The 23,075-nt window shown below is 45.3% G+C and overlaps 1 protein-coding gene across 1 annotated transcript in view; it reads left to right on the top strand.

The window, feature by feature from the left end:
* Positions 1-6,423: 6,423 nt before the first annotated feature.
* WIPF1 (WAS/WASL interacting protein family member 1) overlaps positions 6,424-23,075 on the top strand; it is a 56,411-nt gene continuing 39,759 nt past the window's right edge. The window contains exon 1 of the mRNA XM_082484648.1: positions 6,424-6,500. The gene's annotated coding sequence lies outside the window, so the exon portion shown is untranslated. The remainder of the gene's footprint in view (positions 6,501-23,075) is intronic.

Here is a 23,075-nt window from a genome sequence, read left to right as displayed (position 1 = left end):
CCAGCAGAAATATCTCAAACTCCATGCTTAAGCACTTGATTTTTATACACAAATCTGAAATGACTGACTGTCATACGTGACTCTACCTGCAGAAACTCTTGATGCAGCAAAGAGGAGGGACCGCTCTTTACTGTGGGAAGGATCCAGCCTCAGCCAGTTGGGTGCCACAGGCATTTTTTGCTATCAAGTCCCATAGTAAAGGACTTGTAGTGGAGGATTTTTTGCCCTGTTTTTTCACCGAGCCCTGCTCGGTGGCCGTCAGGCATCCCAGTGACTATGTTGCAGTTGCTGCCCTCTTATTTTTACCTGCTAATACTCATTATAAGCCCCACACTCATTATGTACTAATGCTCAGGAAAAGTTTAGGCCAGAGGGGAAAGGATGGTATCCATAGGATAACCTCTGTACTCGGTTATTCTGCTCCAGGAAGGTTGGTTTCCACTCTCTATTTTGAGTGATGCCTAACGTGGGGGCAGTTTCAAATTTGGGGGTGCTCAGTATGACATCTTAAACACCTTTCTCTCTGTTCGCTGAAAACTGTCCCCTGCCCTGCTGAAATAAATCATAAGCATTAAAGCCAGACACAGCATCACGAAGATCATTCCTAGAGCAAGCGTGCATCTCAGTTTTACTTATGTATGACAAAATGACAGGAGCCCTCCTTCTCTAAGCAACACAACTAATCACCCAAACTTTATTCAAATGTTGAGCAGCAGCTCACTCTAGTGGCTAAACCAAAGTAGTGCCGCTTTTGGCCAAAGACCTTTGGGTTTTAGTAAATATTCAACATAAGCAACAAGCCTATGTGTGTTTCAATAATACAGCATGGAAATACTAGCAGTGCTGCCAATTTTTCTCCAAAAAAAAAAAGATCAAGGAGAGGCGGGGTAACTGATACAAGTTACTCATCTTTCCCAGCAGGTTGTTCAAGCCAATAGGACTACTTTGCTAACAGCTGTAAATAATTTGCTGTGAGTTTAATAAAATAATTTGTATTATGTTAATGCTCTACAGGAATGTGTCATGTGTGCGGAGGACAGGCATTTGAAATGCTCTATAGGGAAAATTAGGCACTTGTGCAATACTTCCATCATTGCGTAGTGTTTGCTGGACAGTGTTTTGGTGAGCTGTAGTCCTAAGCCAAAGCAAACAGTTTGTCTGGGGCAATCGATCACTTGTAACGCTCTGCTCAGCTCTTACAGTTTAGATGATGGTAATCTTTGCCTCCCTGGATGATCATTAACCCTGTAAACGATTGCTGAAGATGTATGCCGGGCGAAACCTCTGCTGACAGATGGAGTGCTTGCCGCAGCTCTGTTTATCTTCGGTGTAAGTTTTCTGCTCTCAGCCCTTGGAGAGAGTCACGCAGTTCCCCGGCTCTCGATGAGCTAAGCTGCAGCATAACAGTGCCTGGGACTTAATTTGGGAGACTGTGATTGGCACTAAAATTAACAGAACAATCCTCTTAGAGCAGCATGTGGTCACATCTTAGCATTAAAAATAAACGTCAAGTAACAAGATTCATGGTGTGCATCCACAGTATCTTTGTTTAGCTTTCTCAGCATCTTTGTTAAGCTTCCTCAGCTTCCACAAGGCAAATCTGGGGCTTGGCCTCCAAGTTCCACCTATTTGTGTGCCGGGGTGCGTGCATGCACACATGTGTGCCTGCCTGCTCGCTTCTCCAGTTCTCGTCATACACAGCTAGCTACCACATTGCAGTGTTTTCCTTCCACTTCCTAAAAAAAAAAAAAAAAAAGGGGGGGGGGATGATTTATTTGAAAATTTTTATTTGTGATAGTTTGATTTGTCTTACAGGCACAGCAAATCTTCTGCCTTCCTATCACTGTGAATCTTGATGAACTACTCATGTCTCAAAAGATGTGACATCAGGCAAAAATAAATGCTAACAACTTGCCTTCTTAGGTTGTGGAATCTGGGCATTGTACTCTGACTCTCCAAACAGATGGTCCTCCAAACATCAGTCCGCACACTTCAGGAGACAGTTCATCTGCACTTTTTTTTTTGCTTTGCTTTAAACACTCAGACTGTCCCAGTCTTTATTCTCTGTTCCTAGCTCACTTTTGTGATACATTTTTCTTATATAGCACTAACATCCCCTGTTACCATTTTCCACCTACTGAAAGAGTACCCTTACCTACATACAGACTAGTCCTTCTCAGCTGCTACGGTCCTTTTAACATGTCAGCACATCTGTACACCTGCTAAAATAGCAGCTTTGGAGGTTGTAAATATGCTGTCTCGGTCACTGTCAAAGCTAATTTGCTGTCAGCGTGTAAGTACGTATTGTCTAACGATTTCTCATTTACAGCACTGTAGTCTCTCCCTGTGATCTTAACACTAAACTCTCCTCTCGCCTACGTGGGTAGCACCAGCAGCCCCTGGATGGATAATACTTGTGCCACCCGCACATGCATCTCTGCTGCATGGTTGCCTTCAACAGGCAAATTTCGGCTCTGAGCTTCAAGTAATGATTCTCATGATAAGCAAAACAAGAAACAGGCCTCACGTGCTCGTTGTTAAATTTCTCCAAGTGGTGTAAAAAATAAAGAAATGCAAACACCATGGCGCTGAAGTAAGCAAATGAGGGCAGACCAGGAGCCTCTGGGTGAGAAGGTGTCGTTTTGACAGTGACGGTGTCCCCCCTCGAGCAGCTAACTTGTCCCTCTTTTAACTGCCACCTCCTTGCTATTAAAGCTGCTTTTGTTCACTTTGAGCTTGTTGGTAACACCATATTTATGTCCTTAATAGAATAGCTCTCTGGAACATCTCCATCTTCTTCAGTCTGTTTCTCTTTTCAATTTTTAAACAATTTGGCAATTAACTTTCCCCTTCCCATCCCTTTAGCTGACCTTCAGCTACTTGCTACTGTGCCGTGGATATTTTGCTCCCAGAGATGCGGTCACCCCCAAATCTCTTTTCCTTACGGCACTCACACTGTTCAGGAGACCTGACCTTTCTGAGGGGCTTATTTGAATTTTTAAAAGTCCATTACCTTGTACCAGCTCCAAGGGAGTAATTTCACCTCTGCGTGAGTCTGTAATCAGAACAGGCTGCCGTTCTCCAACGTCACCAGGCAGATGAGCTAAATCTGATGGCCTTATTCTGTCTATTCAGCCAGTTGCATCTCGGCTTTGTAAAACATAGTTGAGTTGATCAACAGAGCAAGCAGAAAAAATGACATTCACTGAACTCTAAACGCTTGATCACGAGCTTGCGTCTGCCAGGTGTCATCATTCACCTAGTGCTTAGGTCTCGAAGCCTCCTTCAGCTTGAGAGATTTTAAGAAATCAGACTATTGTTTCAGGCAATTGCGAGACAATTAAAGTACTCGTTTTTTCTCCAGGATGTAAGTTGCTGCTGATCTCTTTGCTGTGGCCGTCTCCCCAGAGACGTGTGAAAGCAGTCTGGGTTTCATCAGTGTGCTGACTCAGCAGTTCCTGTTTCCACAGCTGAAGCAAACCGCAGTGGGTAGGGACAGCAGGGCGAAAGAGTATGTGTAGCACAGGACCCACAAAGTGCATAAACATTGTGCTGCTGTTGGAGAAAGGGAGCACATTACCTCCCTGAAAAGTTTGTCTGCTATGGTGGCATGCAAGATGTCGCCTTTGAAGTCACCAATAGTTTAGCACAGCAGAAATTCTTTTGACTTTGGACACTTTTAGAAGATTTCTGTGCTTGGATCCAGTTGCAAGACCTCACATTTTCTTATGTTTACTAGTGCTAGACAAAGTCTAGCACAGCCTCCGTGCCCCTAGGCACGCTCCTGGGTATAAATTCCCTCCCTCCCTCCCTCTTTTTCTTCCTGAAAAATTGTGAAGTTGGTACAAAGTTTCCCAAGCTCCTCTCAGATGAATGTTATGACAACGACACTAGCTTCTAACAAAGCTCTGGAGTACTTTCTCCCTTTCTGGAAATCAAATCCCAACTACAGACAGGCCAATCATGTACTGCTATGTAAAAGATTCTCTAAAACAATCATACTTCAGTCCCTGATAAAGTATCGGAGACTGGCAGAGATACGGAAAACAGCCAACCTGCAAGCCACCATTTCCGTGCTCATTCCGAGAGCCCTGCTAAGTTCCCTCGGCTGTAGGTGGGTTGTTTCCAACACGGACAGGGCAATTCCACATGTTACCGTGCGACAGGCTGGACTGACCAGCAGGCAAGAGTCCAAAGCAGTTTGCAGGTTACCACAGCACGGAGATGATGGGTCACTCGGCGGACTCCCCGTGAAAGGGGAACTCTTTGCTTGCAAGGGTTGTCATTGTTTCCTGTCATCCCAGCAGAGATCTCCCACCGCAGCACGTCTTCCCAACTTCTAACAGCCGAGCAGATCTGTATCGGTGTTTGTTATTTATCCCATATGGAGCCTGGAATAAACACACGACATGGTGTTTCTCTGGTACATAGTCAAGAGGAAGCTGTTTGCCTCTACGTGACTTTTCAGCGAACCAATGACCCAAGTGCAGTATGCCGTGCTTAGGAACCTCATGTGGATTTGTGACCCTCTTTAGGGAGCTTTAGGTCTGTAAAGACAGTAAACACAGAGTACCTGCAGTTTTCTCATTTGTGAGCGTCATAATTTTTGCTTGCAAGCTAAGCTAGGTTGCGTGCATGGGTCAGAAGAGGGTAGAGAGAAAAAAATGTACCTGTTTTTGTGTCGATCCTGTAATGTTCCAAGCATGCAATGACACAGAAACAGAGAAATGACCTACATAAAAGCCTGGCAAGGTTTGAAACCTCACACTGAAGGCAAATCAGTAATGCCATTGCTCTTAGGACAGCGTGTCTCAACATAATGCTGTGTCTTTGGGCAATTGGTCATGTCCTGGCTGAAACATGAAAGTAAGTCGTAGCAGGTTAGCTCAGCACACAGGTTATTCAGTCTTTGACCTTGCTGGGACATGTTGCTACAAGTGAATGAAGAACATCATTTAAATTCTTTGGGACACCTGTCCCTAACATTCATATATTTTAGACAACCATGTTATGTAGCTGCTGGGCTAGACCATGTTCATGCATGGAGTAAACAAAAAACTTCCAAATACCTCCAAAATGTGAAATCCTACAGAGACAAAAGCATGCGGGATCAATGTGTTGGCTCAAATAAGTGCTCAGGACACAGCTCTCGCCCTTCAAACCTCGTTCCTATCTGCCCAGGCTACTCCATTACATACACTTCGGGCATTTTTCCATTCAAGACCTCAGTGCTGGACCCGAAAACATTAACAGAAGTTTTGTTTCTAGAAAACTTAGTCAAGCTGAGAGGGAAAAGGAAGCAGAATCTATTGCATCTCTGGCAAAGCAATCTCTGCGTGAGTTAATTGAGGTAAGAAGCACAAATGCCTTTTGGGGCATCACGTAGAGAGGGGTAATTGACCTTCCCACACCTCAGCATACTGTAAACCTTAAAAGGGAAAAAGCCAGTACCTCTTTCCTACTGTTTAATTACGTTTCCACTCCACTGTGTGTGTCTCTGCCTGCTGCCTTGACATTCCCCAAGCTCCACTACCCCTCCCCTGCTGACTGCTATCAAGGCCGTCGGAGGCAGGTAGGGAAAATGAAGCGTGTTGAGAGCTTTGCGGACAAACAGAGCATCGGGAGCTGGGGGGAGGAGGAGACCCTGCTTAATGGCCTTTGGGGCTTGGGGCTTTCCCAGAAGGCCGGGGCAGTGCCGAGCAGGAGCGGGAGGGTGCAAGCACCTCTCTTCCCTCCAGCGTTCCCTGCCAGTGGGTGCACCAGGGGGCAAAAGGTTGCGGAAAGTAGAGCTAAGATGGAGGCCAAAAGGTTGCAGATGCAGGAAATTGGTATAAGCAGGGAACTGATGAGGGTTTGGAGGACAGGATGAACCCAGAGAAGCTGTGGATGCCCCATCCCTGGAGGTGTTCAAGGCCAGGCCGGATGGGGCTTTGAGCAACCTGGTGTAGTGGGAGGTGTCCCTGCCCATGGCAGCGGGGTTGGAACTCGATGATCTTCAAGGTCCCTTCCAACCTAAATCATTCCACGATTCTTTTACCCCTGGAAAAGCTACCGACGTAGCACAGCTCGGGCTGTTTGCCCCCGGGAACCTGAAAACCTTTCCCTGTAACGCGCTTATCTCGTTAACACTGATTGGTTTTCACTCCCGTCGGAACACCTGGGACGAGAAGGACCAGCACCCCCGACCCCACGCGGGAAGGACGATCCCGCGGGGAACCCTCGCTCCACGAACCGAGGCGGGGCGGGGGGAGATGATGCCGACATCCCCGGGGAGACCTGGAGGGTGGGTGGACAACCACCACCCCCTCTCCCCGTTCTCCGGGGCATGTGCGGCGGCGCTGGGCGGCGGGAGAGCGGCGCCCCAGAGCCGAGCCGAGCCGCGCCGCTTCCTGCCGCTATAAATAGCCGCGCCCGGCCCAACATGTCCCGGCCGCCGCAGCGGCTGGAGCGCCGGCGGGAACTACCGTCCCCTCCCGCCGCTTGACCCCGCACGGAGCGCGGTAAGGGGGGCACGGAGGAGGGGGGTGGATGGGGCTTCGCTTACGGCGGGGGGGGGAAGGTCCGTGCGGGGCGGGCAGGGCCCCGGCGGCGGCGACTGCCGCCGCCGGGGCCCTGCCCGCCCCGCACGGACCCTCCCGCCCCGGGGGGGTTACAAGGGTCGTCGTGGCAGCTTCGTGCCTGTTTTTCCTCTTTCTCTTTCTTTTCTTCCAGACTTCTCTGTCTCGGGAACGCGCTCCTCCTGCTTTCCGAAGCTGTGCTGGTGGGGCTGGGATCTCTCCCTGCTTCCCCCATCTTCCTCCTTCCCCCCCCTCCCCCCCTTTCCCGGGGTGGGTGGCCGGGATGGAGGATGGTGTCCAGCCCTTTTGGCAGCGCAAGAGCGTGCCTCTGCTCTGACCTCCGAAGGAGGTGGCTGGTGGCATCTGCGTCCATCCCTGGTGAGGCTGTGAAATGCCGGCTGGGTGGGGGGAGCCAGGCTGGGGCCGTGGCAGGCACCGCTGCCCACACGTGTGGTACCCAAGTAGGGTGCCATTACGGTCGCTCGCTCACAGAGGGTGTTTGCATTGCAGTCTTCCTCCCTTAAGTGCTGTCATCTGCAGCGAACGTTGAGGTGGACCTTGTAGTTAGGCTTTTATGGTGGAGGCAACCAAAGCAGGTCTCTGCCCTCCGAGCTGGCTCTTAGGGGCTTTTTGAAGGAGTCAAGTTTGGGAACCTCAAGTGAACAGCCTTAAAGTTCTAGCTTGTCTGCCTCTTTGTTTGCCTCTGCTACTCTAATGGCTGTGCTTTATCTTCTAGTAAACACCTTTTGCGGTGCAGGACTATATTCCTTCTCTGAGAGTAGGTGTTCTTCAGCTGCTTCCACATGCCCTGCTCAGGCCTCTTATTTAAAACAAAAGCGATACAGCACTTATCTCTGGCACTAAGGTGTGCTTGTTGAGGAACTCACTGTGAGGTACTTCTAAATTGCTCTTTTATTCTTGAAATGCTTCCTCAAAGAGAGAGCTGTAATAAGCAGCTAGCTGTTCTCACTTGTCTTGACCTCCAGGGGACGGGCAGTGTGTTTTGCTCCTCATTTGCACTCTTTTTCACTCTTCACTTCTCCGTTTCTTCTGTCCTTTAGCTCCTCCAAGCCCAATTTGGGAGCGCCGTGCAGAGGCCCAAGAGGCCATGAGAAAAAGAAGAGGGCCTCTCAGAGTCTGTTTGGCCTCTGTGCGTTACCCATAGCGTGCCCAGCTTGGGAGCCTTGCCCGCAAGAAAGGCAGGAGGGATGGCAGCGCTGCCGTGGAGGGACCTGCTCTGGCACTGCGCCTTTCCGAGCGCTGCGGAGCACGAGGCAGGCTGAGCTGGCCTGTACTTTCCCCTCTGCCGGAGCGGGCGAGGGGAAGGAGCATGCGAGGAGGAAATACAGCTGTTGCAGAGCACTTCTGCCCTCCGTGCAGCGGGAGCACGTGAGGGGAGGACAGATGCAGAAAGGGAGATTCGGGAAGAGAGTATGAGAGAGAGAATTGCGGGGGAGACATAGAGGAAAAGCTTTTTATGTGTGCACGAGTTTTGTTTAAACATCTAGTTTAGCTAGGGCAAGAGCAAATATCATAAAAATGAGATTGTGTCTCTTGAATCCCTGTTACTGTTCCTCCAGAAAGCGCTGTTTTTCATTCCGCGGGTATCGTGTGTGTTTTTTCTCCCTCACTCTTCTAGGCTCTTCAGCATCCTCTGACCTCAAGCTGCGCAGGACGTTGCCCTTAGCATCTGCCTGTCAAATGTGTAGTTCTCCGTGTTGTACATGAAATGATTATTTCCATAGTTGGTTAAGGCAAGTTTCCGAGGAATGTGAAGCGAGAGGCACGCCGGTTCTTGTGGTTGGCCTTGACTGGTGTGTGAGCTCTTCGGGGCAGGGGCTGTGCCCCGCAGGCTGCGGTTGCTCTACATGTTGCCCTTGGCAGCTTGGGGATTTCTGCCTCCACTCCTGTCCCTCCCACCCTTCTCTTATCGCTGGTCACCTGTTCCTCCCCCTGTGCTGCAGCTTGTTCAGCCTCTCCCATTTATCCATGGGGTTGTGCTGTAAACTGAATTACTGAAAAGTTCAGCAATCTGGGTTAAAAACCTCAGAAAAAGGAGAGGGGGTGGAGAACGAGTAGCAGCAGCTACTCCCTCTGTCTGTACAAGTATCCCCGATCGGCCCTGTGCTGCCTCCCCCCTGCCTCCTGCTTTGAGATCGCTCACCCCAGCAAATGGGGATTAAAGCAGTTTAAGCTCTCTAGCTGTGTCCTAACTTCTGCTGCTGCCGTAGTATTTCTACTGAAATTACACTTTTAACTTTCTAAAGCGTTACATTATTCTCTGAACAGCATCCGGTAGCAAGGTGCTGCCTTTGGGGGCTGCATAACCCAGAGTTATCACAAAATTACATCAGGGCTTCACTGCTTTTACTCATGCAGTAGAGTCAGAGTTGAAAGAAAAAGGTATTAGCTAAAAAGGAGCAATTTCCCACCTGTGACAACAGGTATGACCTTTATATTGGATGATCTCCAGACCCCTTCTGGTCGAGAGGCCACTGAGGAGCAGGAGCAACACTAATCCCTTTGTGAAGGAACCACACTACAGTATTGCTCTCCACTACCTACAGCGCACAAATTCCTAACAGCTAGTAGTTTTCTGCCTTGCTGGTATAAACACCAAGCTTTTTTGGAGAAAGAAAAGAGCGTGTGTTGGTGTTGTCTGACAAATGTGACACGAGGACAGGAATTCATAGGTTTCCTTTAGAGACACATTTATTGTTCTTGGTACGTATGCATTTTAGTAGAATGTCTTTATGCAAACAGCCTTTAGAAATGCTCTATGCTTTTTAACTACATTGAATTTCCATCTGGATAATGGGCTTGTGTATAGAAACCACAAGAAATAGTGATGCAATGGAGAGGGGAAGATTTCTTTAAAGCTTATGCTCTTGCCAAGGCAAACATATCTTGTGGCTTCTTCACAACAATGAAGCGTTATCAAAATTCAAATCTGATTAAATGCTTTTGTGTTCTTTCTACTGACTTCTCTTATTCTTGGCTCAAATGAGGACACTTTCTCCTTTTCTTTGTGTAGTGCACTCTGACACTTGGTCTGTTGGATCCGTTATAAAAACATACTGTTGAGTATCTTGGTTCAAAACCCATGGTGGTAGCTGGTTTTGAGTAGGGGTGGGAGAGCATTCTTTATATTGGGAGACAGGTAAGTTTTGGGTTGGTAGAGCAGATCTTGGTAGTACCAAAGAAGAGGAAACTGAAAGCGGCCACAAATCTTCAAGGCACCTGTCTGTTCTACATGCTGTTTGGTGTGCAGTTAACACCTAATTGTTTAGCTCCTTACTTCAAAGACGTACGTGAAAATCTGTCTGTTATTGAGTAATAACTGCTGAACTGTTAGCTGGCAAATGGCCCAGAAAAGGGATTATTAAAAACTAAATTTAATAAAGATGTCTAGAACCATGCTTTCGTAGAAGGTTTCGTTTAAAATATTTTGGAGCCTTGTGCTGACCAGTACCATAGCAGTGTAGTGCTCTCATGTAGCGCTAGCTACCGTGCACGTGTACGTCAGGATATCTGAAGAGTAGCAAGGGGAAGGAAATCAATGAACTGTTTACTATGTTAATACTCCGTTGTGACTCTCTGCAAGCACAATGCTGCTGAGTTTGTAAGTGAAATCTGAATTGTGAAAAGATCATTATTTTTTTTTCAGTGGAAATAACCCAAAGATACTGCTCTGAAAGATACTGTGGTGGCTGTTCAGCCTTGCAGGCACACAGGTCTGAAAGAGCAGCTGTCCTTGGGTCTCATCCAACTCGGTTCACAAAGATCAGTGAAGAGTGTCTCTAAGGCTGGAGACGCAAGTGGCAAGGGAGCATTTTCATCTAAATCTGAGAGATCAAAGGAGTTCAGAATAGAAAGTTTTTCCTTATTCCTGGAGGGAGATAAACGGGAAGCGCAAGGAGTAGTTCGAGTCTGTTTTGTAACACTTAACTCTGCTGTACCCTCATTAATGTTCTACATTTGGTTCCAATTACACATAAGTACACTTTGGAGTTAAAATGTATACTTTTGTAACTCCTTAAAATACTAATCTTGCAGAAGTAAAAGTTCCTAAGATTTAAGCTGTTTATGTGGCACCCATCATCATTAGTCTCTTCAGTGTGTGTTTGTGTGCAGCTCCTGTCATTTCATTCCTGGAACTGAGTCCACGTGAAGGGCCCTCCTTTCCTCTAGTGCATGTTTTCATGAGAGGGCTCTCCTCGTTTGAGCTAAACTTGAGTACATCTCCCCTGCTGAAGAATACAGGATATTCTTTAATGGAAAGTAATGCAGTGGTTAAAATAAATGCTCTTAGCAGCTTCAGTGAGCCCAAAATAGCTTGTGCGTGTTTCTCTTGTGATAACTTCAGGAAGCGGGGTGATTCCCTCTTCCTCCTTCTCTTTAATATCTTTTTGGTGAATGCTGTCCTCAAGCACTGAAATCCTCTTGCCGTGAAGAGTGGGCAGCGTGGAGCAGGTTTCTCTCTGAATTTTCCTGGCCCCTGACTTAAGAGGACCAGAAGCAAGCCCTGAGAAGAAATTGGGTTCCTCTGTTCATTGTACTGCTTCCTGCAAAAATTGCCTCTAAGGTCCTCCATGGTGAGGGTGGCCAACCACTGGAACTGGTTGTCCAGAGATTGTGGAGTCTTTGTCCTTGGAGATAGTCTAAGAACTGGACTGGACAAGACCTGAGCAATCTGCTTTAAGCCAGGTTAGCCCTGCTCTGAACTAGATGAGATCCAGTGGTCCCTTCCAGCTGGCTGTATGCTATGTTTCTTCATTATTGGATAAGCATGGCTGCTTTCGTCTGTCCCTAGAACATCTGGGAATAAAAGTGGTCTCAAAGCATCCAAAAATGGCCTTGAGAAGTCTGAATAAAGGCTTCGAAAATTGGAGTGCAGAAAGAATCATAGTGTGGGGAAGTGACTTTGCCCAAACTCTCATAGCAGTGGGTCAGTAATAGTGCTGGGAGAGGATCATAAATCTCCTGACTGGCAGACTAGTGCCTTAGTAGCTAAAAGATGTTGTCTTTAAGCATAAAACCATCTTCTTTCCCTATTCAACTACTTTCAGATCACTTGGCAACAGAGACTAACTTTGCCCTCTGAAAGATAATTTTCTTTTTGTTTTCTATGTCTTGTATTCATAGGTGTGTTTTTTAATACTGAAGAACAGTTTATAGCATTGGCTTTTTCAGGAAACGCTCAAAACACCAGATCTGGAAAAGAATTTGGTGAAATAAAGACAAGAGCTGCAAAGGAAATTTTTAGAAAATGATGTTATTCCCAGTTTGCTGCATAACAATTAATCTCTTATTTTTAAAAGAGGAAAGGAGCAGAGGAAGCTGTACACTGAATCCAAGTTTGAATCTCTCTTTGTTTAAAAAATAAAAATTTCTTGAAGAAAACTTTTTAAAATCTGGAAGCTGAGAAGAACACAGATAAGCATTTTAAAGAGTACCATGGAAGGAGTTAAGCTGAGAGTTAACTGCATCTGTGTTTCAAATCCAAATGCTATGAACAAGGCACCATTCAGATCTTCAGTTATAAGTTATGCTGAATTCGTTATGCTGTGTTTGCTTGAATTCTGTTGCGAGGAGAAAAAGAAAATCATGGCAGACTTAAAAGAGAAATAAAATCATTACTCTTGTTTTGGTAGCTTGTTTCTGAAGTGATGAAGCAGGATTCTCCTTTCCCGTTTTTTGGGTGTTTTGTTTGGTTGGGTTTTTTTTTTTTGTCTAGCACTTATGCAGGTCATCTGCTAATTATTAGCAGCTGTGAGACTATGGAGTTACATAAGCATAACTAAAAGTCAGTGGAGCCTTGCATCATTCAGCAGATCTGCCCATCACTTATTCACCACAATAACAGATTGGTTTTGTAACTTGCTTGACACGGGTATCTAAATACTAACACAGCATCAGCAGGCATGGAAAGCTGCAAAATCCTTCTAAGTCATAGAAATCGGATATGATAATGTGTTATTTTATTGTTGCCACAACCTGTTGTCCAAGTATACGTGTGCATGGCTGTTCTGTGAAGAGAGCTGTGTGTCAGGGTAATACCCTGAAACAGCTGAGCCTGCCAGCTACATAAAGCCGAATTGTCTGGGCAGCTTTGCTTGGACGATAGGTATTGGGTGCTATGCCTGGCCGCTGTGGAAGCGCAAGTGTGAATGCTTGTGAATGTATCCCAAATTAGCCATGCTCGGTGATATGGCTGAGTACGACAAACTGTCTTAAACCTTAGAAAAAGGCGTCTTTACGATGGGACGTGTGTAGCGCTGAGAACTTGGGATTTCTTAGCAAGGACAGTACCTGCAGTGCACATGAGAGCATGTTGGCACCATCAGCCCGAGGCTGGCAGGTCCGGACTCTGCATCCAGGTGTATAACACTGGCTCAGCACACCACAGGATTTGGTTAGCAGCACAAGTTTCTTCCCACTTAACCTTGAGGGTATATAAAACTTAATCTCCTGTAGTTCTCAATATTAAGTCATAGGCTAAGTGATGAATTTTCTGACCCAGTCTCTGGCTTTGTTTTCAGATTGTTGGGGTTTTTTTGTCTTCTCTTGTGCTAGTCTAAAGATCTCCATAGGCAAAACAACACTGCACTCATCCTTTCACAGTCTGTCAAATGTGCAAAATATGATCCTTAATATACTTGTTCTTGAGAATTAAGAAGGTAAAATGAGTTGCAGCAGATACAATGACCCTCCAGACCAGTCTGTACACCCAGTGGCTCAGAGCTGTGCCCTGGCCTCTTTTACAAGAAACGAAAGAGGAGTTTGCCTGAGCTTCCACTATTTATTTTTTTTTCCCCAACTCTTTTCTTTCTTTCTTTTTTTTTTATTAAAGCAGTGATGTGAGCAGTTAAGTTTGAGAGCTGCTGCCCTAGATCAGTGGTGTCTCTGCTATTTCTGCTGGGAACAACAGACAGTGCCTCATTAGCTCACCTCACCGACAGGCTCTGAAAATGGTGGGACCTTATAGCTGCCCTCAAATTACCCTGGTCCCTGAGGAAACGTATAGGTGTTTGGAGGCAGCTTGCAATCTCCAGCTGCTGGGATAGCACTCCAGAGCCATAAGAGGGTGGCATGAATCGTCAACCTTCCTTTTATGAGTAGCCTAAACAGGATGGTAACTGGTTTTATAACTAGAATCAGCTAAGTAACTTCTTAATAGAAAGACATAGATGATGAAAAATACTTGGGGGAAGGATTGGTTGGTTATTCTCTCCCCCCACTTCTTACCTGAGGAAATGTTCCTCAGCCAGTAATTCAAGGGTACTACTTTGAAGCTCTTTTGTATCAATTTGGGTTGCAGTTTGGCAAACGTGGACAGCATCGGCCACCCACTACTAAGCTCTGCAGTCTTCTCTTCAGTTTACCTCAACTCACCAGTCCTCCCATGGCCAAGACATCAGTCACTGCTCTCCTCATGTCCTGTTTTACCCAATATTGACTGACCCGCTTTGCCTAATGTAGTTCCAAAATATTTTTCTTTCTGCCATGGAAATGCAAAATAGAGACTCTTCACTTCTGCATTCACATTTGAAGCTACTGAAAAGATTTTTTTAAAGGAAGTATTAAATGTAAACCATAAAGGGTGTTGTGTGTTGCATATGTTGTAAGTAAACAAATCACGTGCTCAGGTGCATAAGTGAGATTGTATGACTCAATGTATTAATCTCTTTCAATGTATCTCTATGTGGTCAGATGCCGCTTCTTGTTTTCCATATGGTCGTACATTTTTTCCTTTGATTTTTAAGGGAATGCATTTGACCATTGCCCAGTAGAATACAATTTCCATTCCAATGGGATGAAATGAAAAATGAAATTATAGCAATGTGGTGGTAAGGAAGGTATGTGAATATGACTATTTCAGTTTTAGAGAGAATGCTATTCATCTGAGCTCACAGCAGTAGCAAGTGCTGGTATATCATCATTCCTGTCTGCAGGTTGCATTTTCAAACCACCCCAGACTAATACTACTTTGAAACTGCGAGAAAGATATTCCTTAAACGTACAACTTTTCCAATCAATAGTTGTGGTGGCGTCTTGGAACCCGAAACTATCAAATGGCAGCACACAGCCCCAAAACTTTGTTCTAATACTAGGCAGCAACAAACCACAAGGACATAATTCTTCCTTGGACCTTTCTACTGTATTTTCAAATACAAGTTCTGCACTTGATCTGAATAGGTGGCTTAGGGAGGGACAGAATACTTGTTTCAGGGCGTAACTTACTTTAAATAGATTATTCTTAATTGAGTTGTCTAGTGTCTCTTGGGTATAAACGAACAACTCATATTCTTGTCTTGTTTAGTTTTAGTTTCAAATAAGATGATGCTTTTCAAATTGAAGCATCTTACTCTGAAGAGTAGCTGCATACTTATACTTACTCTTCCCGTTTAGTGGAACCAGAACAATATTTATTTCCTCATTTGTTGGTTATCCTCTTCGTAGCAGCTCGCTGCAGGATCAGTGTCTCCAAGTTTTATTATATAGCTTTTTATTATTATTATAGCTTTTTCTTTTTTTCATTTGTGCGTCCTTAAAAATGTGCATGCTGACTGGAGTCAAGAGGAAGACAAATTAACTTGAACTGCTATAGGGAACTAGAAAATGAAGTGTTCCATAACTGACAAACAGCTTGAGATGACTGGACAAGTTCCCTCTTTATTCATCTAAAATGTGCCAGTTGTTTAGCAGAACATCCCTGATAATGCAAGTGAATTGCAGGGTAAAACCCTGTTGGATGTTATCATGTGCAGTACTTAAATGAGAACACTGAGGGATTTTGTGCTTCCAAGGGAAAGAACTGTCATTGTTGTCTTCTGGTTTGTGTTACTTTAAAAGTTCCCCAAGAAAGTTTCCTCTTAGGAGGAATAATGCAGTTTACAGTTATATACTGCTCTTGCTGTAAACGACTTCTCTTTTTTGCATAGTCTGAAAGCTTTTATTCTTCTCACAAGTGTTTGTTTACGGTCCGCTCACTAATCAGTGAGACTGAGGAGGCATTAAAGAGATGATACCACATGGTATATAATACCACAGCCTTTACAGCTTCCAAGGTTTTTTGCTCCAGGCCATCAGCTGCGAGGTATGAACAGAAGCAAATGAAAATAGAATGGAAAAACCCTGCAAGAAAGGAAAGTAAAAAAAAAAATATATATATATATATAGTGTGCGTTTTCACCTTCTTCCCTTTATATAGAGATAAGGAAGCGTCCCACTGCCATTTCTTAGCTAGGCGTGACTTTATGCCCTAGGAAGTGAGAACAGAGACGCACAACAAAAAAATCACTCCGGACTAACAAAAGAGCTTGTAGGTGCGACCCTGGGTCCAGTCCTGCCCTGATGTAAGGTTGCTGTGGGGGATCAGCACTGAGGAGAGACCAGCAGAGCAGGATTGTTCCAGGCCGAGGACAGGACGATGTTCCCCAGGCTTTCCTCTGGGCTGTTTTCCATTAGGCTTCAAGAGGTGTTACCTCTGTTCTCTGGTGGAGACTGCTGGTTATTTTATGAAATTGCCATCCTGAAGGTAGGATTGCTCTTTCTTCTGCTCTAAAGCTCCAGTGCCTTTGACACCTTTCTTCTAAAGTTTTGGTGGGTTGCTGTGATGTGACAGTACTAGGGAGGAAAAAACCCAGAGTATCCGCAGGAGTATCCGCAGGCATGGTTGATGCAATAAACCTCAGTTCTGTCCAATGCAGTTGTCACAAATTGCAGTCTTGCTTCTCTCTGTTTAACTCTGGCATGTTCAGGTTTCTTCATTCCCAATAGAACACCTTGGTATCGCTGTCATTTTCTGTAACGTGCATCAGTGCAGGATCTCAGACCCTGTAACTAAGGAATCCGGACTGCTATAAGGGCAACTATAAAATAAGTTCTTGAGGATATAATTATGGAAATAGCCTCATGGACAATCAAAGGCCTTCAAAAATGGAATTCCCAAGAGTGATGTGAGGTGCTGGCTTTGGCATTAGAAGTTGAGAGTCCTTGTCCCATTTAGCAGCAAAAAGCCCAAAGTTAAATACGTCACAAAGTTTACTTAAATCCAAACTATTAACATCATGAAACCTCGAGTAGGTATAAACAGCCTGTATCACAGCTGGTGTAGCTGAGCCCCTGCTGGCAGCACGTAGTGACAGGGAAGTGGGTGAAGAAACACCTTTAGACTCCCGCAGCGTGTGGGGATGCTTTGAGGCATCGTCAATGAGAGCGGCGGAGTATCAGCTCGCAATTCATCCTCCATGTAGGACCATGCAGGGACATGCTGGCTCTGCTGGGATGTGGCCCGCAGACCAACTGGAAATGTGGGCTCTACTGAAAAGCCCGTGACTAATCGTCCTGCCTCCCCCAAGGGGCCCATGCTGTAATCCCCTCCCTTACCCTGGGGCAGCTGGAATTTTTCAGGCCAAGCAGGAGGGTTTTAGGAGGCGCCTGCTGCTTTCCTGTGCCCTGTTTTCTTAGGTCACTGCTGCGGTGCAGCCTCGCAGGGGAGCCAGCCAGCTTCGCTGAATAGTCTAGAAATTGGACAGTAAGGCGTTTCTGCTCTGTTAGCAGCAACTCTTCAGATGGCCGTGCTTCAAAATACGTGGAGCCGGGGTTTTCTGTTGTGCATAGGTAACACCCTCAGAGCCATAAGCCATATACTTAGCTATAGATTTAATTATTCTGTTCTCTACTGAGTCCCTGGCCTTTTGCTGTTGGGATAGGAAAGAAGAAACAAAACACATGCAGAGTGGGATACAATAGATCATTATAAGTTTGGTTATAGTCTTGCGTGGAACTTCTGCTAATGAGGGAGACCTGGTGCCAAGTTGTTTCAAGGTAGAATACCAAACTGCTGCCTCCACTCTCAATTTCAACTTGCACATTCAGGGGCTTATCCTGATTGCCAGTTCCCAAGCATGTTACAGGAACTTGCGTAGCCAAGGCATCAGAAGCCCAGCTCCTTTTATTTGGCTAGCTGTGGGGATGACAGGGTGTCCCCATACCCTTCTGAGGTAGCGGTGTTGCTTTGTCCTGTGAGTGCAGTCTCCTGAAAATAATTGACTCAGCTTCAGCGGTTGATGAAACCAGGTTTTGGTGATTGACAATATAGAGCATTTTATTTCTAGATCAGTAGTTTACTTCTAAGCCAGGTAAGTTGTGACAAAACATTGTTTTCTGTCAGTTTTAGTGTAGTCTAAGTGGAAAGAGTCAGTAATCCCAGGTCTACGAGACAAAAGTTCCTGCTCAGAATGGTGTTGACTAACTTCCATGCTGAAAGCCATCACGAAGTAGTCGGATGGTGAACAAGGATTGAAACTGTTCCAGGCTGGCTAGCAAGTGATCCTTTCAGACCCAGGCCAACACGGGGCATGGTGGTGTGAGCAATCTCGCTTTGATGTGTGCCATGAGCTACCCCTTATGTATGAGTGAGATGTAGGATCTCTCAACGGGGCTGAATTTTTCATTAAGGAAACAGAGACCTTTAGCCTCCAAGGCTGTTATCTGGATGCTTTTCATGGACCCTGCAATTCCCTGTTAGTTTCTTAACTACTGCTCTCCTAATTCATAGTAATAAACTCTCCTAATTCATAGTAATTGCATAGATAATTAAATGAGAATGTGGCATGCGGTGGATATACATATTCATATACTGAGCCTCCCTTTCTCCTGTTTATTCTTGAGAGAATATTGTTTTCAATAAATATTAATGAAAGAAAAATGCACGATCTGATCTTGTACATGATCTGATCTTGCTCACCTCCCTCGGGCGTAATTCCAGTCAGTATGGGATTGCTGGCATTTGTACCTAAGCAAAAATAAAAGATCTCATCCATTATACAGCAGAGAAGCTGCTTCTATTTTATAATCACCCAGCAAGTATGCACAGACTCTGATCTGTGTCTATATTTGGCATCCAAATATTCCTGATGTGGAGTATACCACCCATGGGAAGAATGCAAGAAATGGACTAAAGTTCCCACTGATTTGAACCTACTTTCCCTTTAAAAGAAAACGGTTAAAGGGTATGGGTATGAGCTTTGGATAGGATGCTCCTACTATAAAATGGTGCGCAGCTCTTTTGACTCCAGCCAATATACACTCCCATATTATCCTGCTTGTAGCTAGTTCCCTTTGTATTTTCTACCTAATCAAATGTTATCAGTGCTTCCAGGGTGAAGATTCATAGTGTAAAGGGGAAATCAACTGAGCAGAAGTAACAGCTTGAAACTACATGGCCTGTATCAGATGTAACATTGCTTTTGTCAATGAATATTGGTTTTGTGGCTTTAAAATGTGTGGACTTTGTGGTAGGTCATAATTGCTAAGGTGTTTAGCTTTTTTCACTGGTACGTGTGTGTATATATATATGTACACATGCTGATGGGGCATTTTGAATATGAAGTATTACTCAGATTTAAGTGCAATCTTCTGAAAGAGTTGATGCTTTCTACTGAAATAACCAAGTATATACAAACTCTTCATATTGTTCATACCTGAAACTGTGTAAACTTTAAGACTTATGCTAATAGCTAAAGACAATTTGCTCAGTAATAAATATCTTTTAATATCACCATCGTAGCAATGTTCATGTAGTGGAAAAGATACTTGAAGACTAGACATGCCATTGGCAAGGTTTAAAAACAAAAAGAAAAACCAACAAAAAAACCCACAATAAATCTGCTCTAGAAAAACAGCTAGGCAATTTTTACTGAGCATAAATTGTTGAAAATACTCTTTGGAAAGATAGCACACGTTGGTTCTTATGTTGGTGGACCTGTTGAGTAACCCTATTTTCTTTGATCAGGTCAAAGAGAAACTGTGTCTCAATCTTATTGTGTAAAAAGGCTGCAAACTAAGAAATTAGGCTTTATGTGAAATTAAGTATTGTAAGCAATGACCAGTGCCATTCCTTTTAATGGAAGTTCTTTTTTGGTTCCTGAGATCAAATTAAGGTTCTTTGAAATATCTATAATGATACGAAGAGACTTCCACAAAGAGTTCTTCTTTTAGAAATGTATCTTATGATATATTTCATAATACATGTCCGGTGCAGGACTCTTCTTTGGGAGTCTTAGTATCTATATTATTGGGGCAGGAAGAACATGTAACTTTCTGAGAGCAAGGTTTGTCAGATCGGCAGTTTTCACTCGAGTCAAGAAATTTGTAGGCGTTTCTAGGCATTTTCTTAGTAATGGCTTTTATTTACGTGGCTGTCCCCTGAAAGGGTAACCTGTTGCTAAAACCAAGGGTGATAGCTGACAATCTCATGGCTCATATGCGTGGAGCTGTGTAAAGATTTTTGTCCCAGAATTTGTTTTTTCCTGTTTTAGACAGGACTGGAACAATGTTAAAACTCTTCATCTTCCACACACACACAGCTACAAAGGGGGGATTTGCCAGAAAATTTTTGACCGTCATATTTTGTTCACATCCCGGATGAAGGTCAAGATAGACTCTCTGTTTTACCTGATATGATTCTCCCACCCCCAAGGAATGTGTTAATATTTCATCGTTCTGAAGAAACATAGTGGGCAACATTAAATATTTACATCTTTACGAAGTCACATGGATGCCACCAGGATACCTAGCTCTACATCACACATGCTCTAATTCACCCCAAACACCCACTGTTTACTAATCTTCAGCCCCCGTCTGTGCCGATAATGAGCAAGAGGAAATGGAAACAGCAGGGATTATATGCTACTGAGAAGTCCCAGTTTCCATGCCTGGTTGTAATTCTTTCAACAAACTCTTGCCGACTGTGCTCCTGCTTTGAAGTTTGAACACCTCTGTATTAGTGCTTGGCTCTGGTGATTTGGCAAACAGATTGGGTTTGGGGTTTTTTTGTAGTTGCATATTAGCAGCTCCACGTGGTGGCTTACTTTTTCACTTGTATGTGTTGTGCCTGCTCGAGGTCAGGAGCAGTACAGATTGTTTTGCCCAGTCACCGAGATGTTAATTGCTCATATTTGCTGGTGACAGGTACTGGACAGAAAACAGTCCCCGCCATATCCACTATTCTGTGTGCGTATAGTCTTAGCCATATTGGCGAAGGGGGTGAGTTTTCACATAAAGAATAAACTGGGCCCGTTTTTATATGGCAAGTGATATGTGTGTTTGAATGCTGGGATTCAGCAAGCTCTGTTAGCCTGGATCACCATGTCCCGTATACTCAAATGCGTGGATGTAGGGTAGTGCACATTTCTAATCTAAACCAAACACCTCGGAGCCTGTGAATGCTTTTTTTTTTTTTTTTTTTAATCCCCATAGCACAGGACAGCAAATTATTTGTGTAAATAGCTTTAGAGCTGTGTCTGTTAACATCCCTGTGTAGCTTATCTGTCAGGCCACCGTGCAACTTGTTATTGCTGCCGGGGTGGTCCTTTATCCATAAATCAAACACTGTTTGATCTCATGGCAAGTGAGGGGAAGTCAATTTATGGTCTTAACACCTTGTGCCATCTGCAGGGTTACTAGCACGTGTTTCCATTAGGTACCCAGGTGTACATAAGGAAGAGCTTCAGGTATCCTTTCCACTCGGAAGATAAAGAGATGGTTTTGGCTTGTGTATATACAAGGTGAGATACAGCATTAGTTACAAGCAGTTGGCTTATCATGTAGGATTACTGCTGAAAATCCTGTCAAGGCTTCAGTCCTCTGGAAGGTGCCAGTCACCAGATTCTTCATCTGTGACAAAGGATGGAGAAATAAGTGGTTTGTTTAGAGAGGACAGAATTCATCAGGCTTCAGATGTTTCCCTTCACGTCTTAATGGTCCGTGGTCAGAGCTGACAGATCCTCTGGTGTCTGTGGTGGCTCAGCAAACCCTCGCTGAGGCGAGTCCCCCCTGGTGTCACACAGCTGCCTTTGCTGTCCCTGCAGCACCATCTCCTTCTCTATGGCCTCGCTGAAGGGCACACCGAGGTGCCCTTGTGCTCCGGCCTCGGCTGTCACAGCGCCCTGGGAGGCCATTTTCCTTGGGCATAGCTTAAAAGCAGCAGGGAGATTGCTGTGAGTTACCTGCTGGGTGAACAAATTCCTCCCCTCTTGAACAACCCCGGAGTATCTGGGGGGATATAAACGCATATTTGCCCCACCAGCGACTCCAAGCACAGCTCTAGCACAGTCCAATATACACCGCTAGAGCCTCACGTGGCAGCTGACACATTAAAAGTGATTTTTGTAAACAGTCCCTTCTTAAAACAGAGAGAAATAACCCATCTCTGTGAGGGATTTGGGCTGTCTGCAGGCCCCTGGGCGAGCAGCTGTGGGAGGACAAAGAGGCAGTGTGCTGAGAGCAAACATGGCCGCTTCCTGAACTCTTCAACTTCCCCTCGGCGCCTCTGAAGCTCGGGATCCAGTGTGTCGCCTCTCTGCATGCTTACCGAGGGGAAAACACTGAAGCGGCACGCGTCTCCCAGTGCTCTCGAGTGTCTTCCAGTGTAAATAATACCTTGGCCATTTGGCCCAAAACTTTAAATGGGGGGGCAGAGCAGGTGCACCTGCCGACATGTGTTCGCACATGCGCTACTGCCACCACCGCAGGAGCTCCAGCCTGCGTGCACGAGTTGGAGCACGTGCGCCCAAAAAGAGTCTAATGCAAAAGCATCCATCTTGTGAACTAGCCTTTTTCTCAGTCATGCGTGTATTTCCTTTTGCATGAGTAGGGTTGCAGAGTTAGAGAGAGAGTTAGGGTTGTTCAGCCTGGAGAAGAGAAGGCTCCGGGGATACCTTATAGTGGTCCTCCAGTACCTAAAGGGGGCCTACAGGAGAGCTGAGGAAGGACATTTTACAAGGGCATGTAGTGATAGGACAAGGGGGAATGGCTGTAAACTGGAAGAGGGTAGGTTTAAATTAGATATTGGGAAGAATTTTTTCACTTTGAGGGTGGTGAAGCACTGGAACAGGTTGCCCAGGGAAGTTGTGGATGCCCCATGCCTGGAGGTGTTCAAGGCCAGGCTGGATGGGGCTTTGAGCAACCTGGTGTAGTGGGAGGTGTCCCTGCCCATGGCAGCAGGGTTGGAACTCGATGATCTTCAAGGTCCCTTCCAACCTAAACCATTCTGTGATCCTATGGATGTGATTTGTTCAGTACTTAGCTGCTGAAGTTCCTTGCATGGGGAAAGTTTGTGCCGGTCTCACCTTGTCAGTCTGAACGGATCTTCCCCTTTCTAGAGCTTGTCCCTTTATCCAGCAATGTTTTATACTGCATCTGCCAGCTTCCGGGGAGGCGGGATTACCCTTGCACCGTTACTCTTGCACAAGCACAGCACTTGGCAGCCGGCGACCCCGGCAGCGGGCACGTCCTGCTCTCTGAAATCCTCATTTGTGGCTGCCTCTTTGCCAGAGGTCACTTTGCCTGCATCTCTGTGGGTAGGAGGGATCCTCGAAACCATTGCCACTCGATTTCCAGCGGCATTGGTCAGGTTACTTTAGCTTGCCGATAAAAATTATTGGAGCTAATTTAGCTCATTTGATAGTGGTAGACTAGTGAGCAGTGTTAAGAAGCCCCAAGGCAGCA

Source organism: Vanellus vanellus (assembly GCF_965231255.1).
Source record: "Vanellus vanellus genome assembly, chromosome: 5".
NCBI classification, from domain to species: domain Eukaryota; kingdom Metazoa; phylum Chordata; class Aves; order Charadriiformes; family Charadriidae; genus Vanellus; species Vanellus vanellus.
This window is presented reverse-complemented; position numbering and strand designations above follow the sequence as displayed.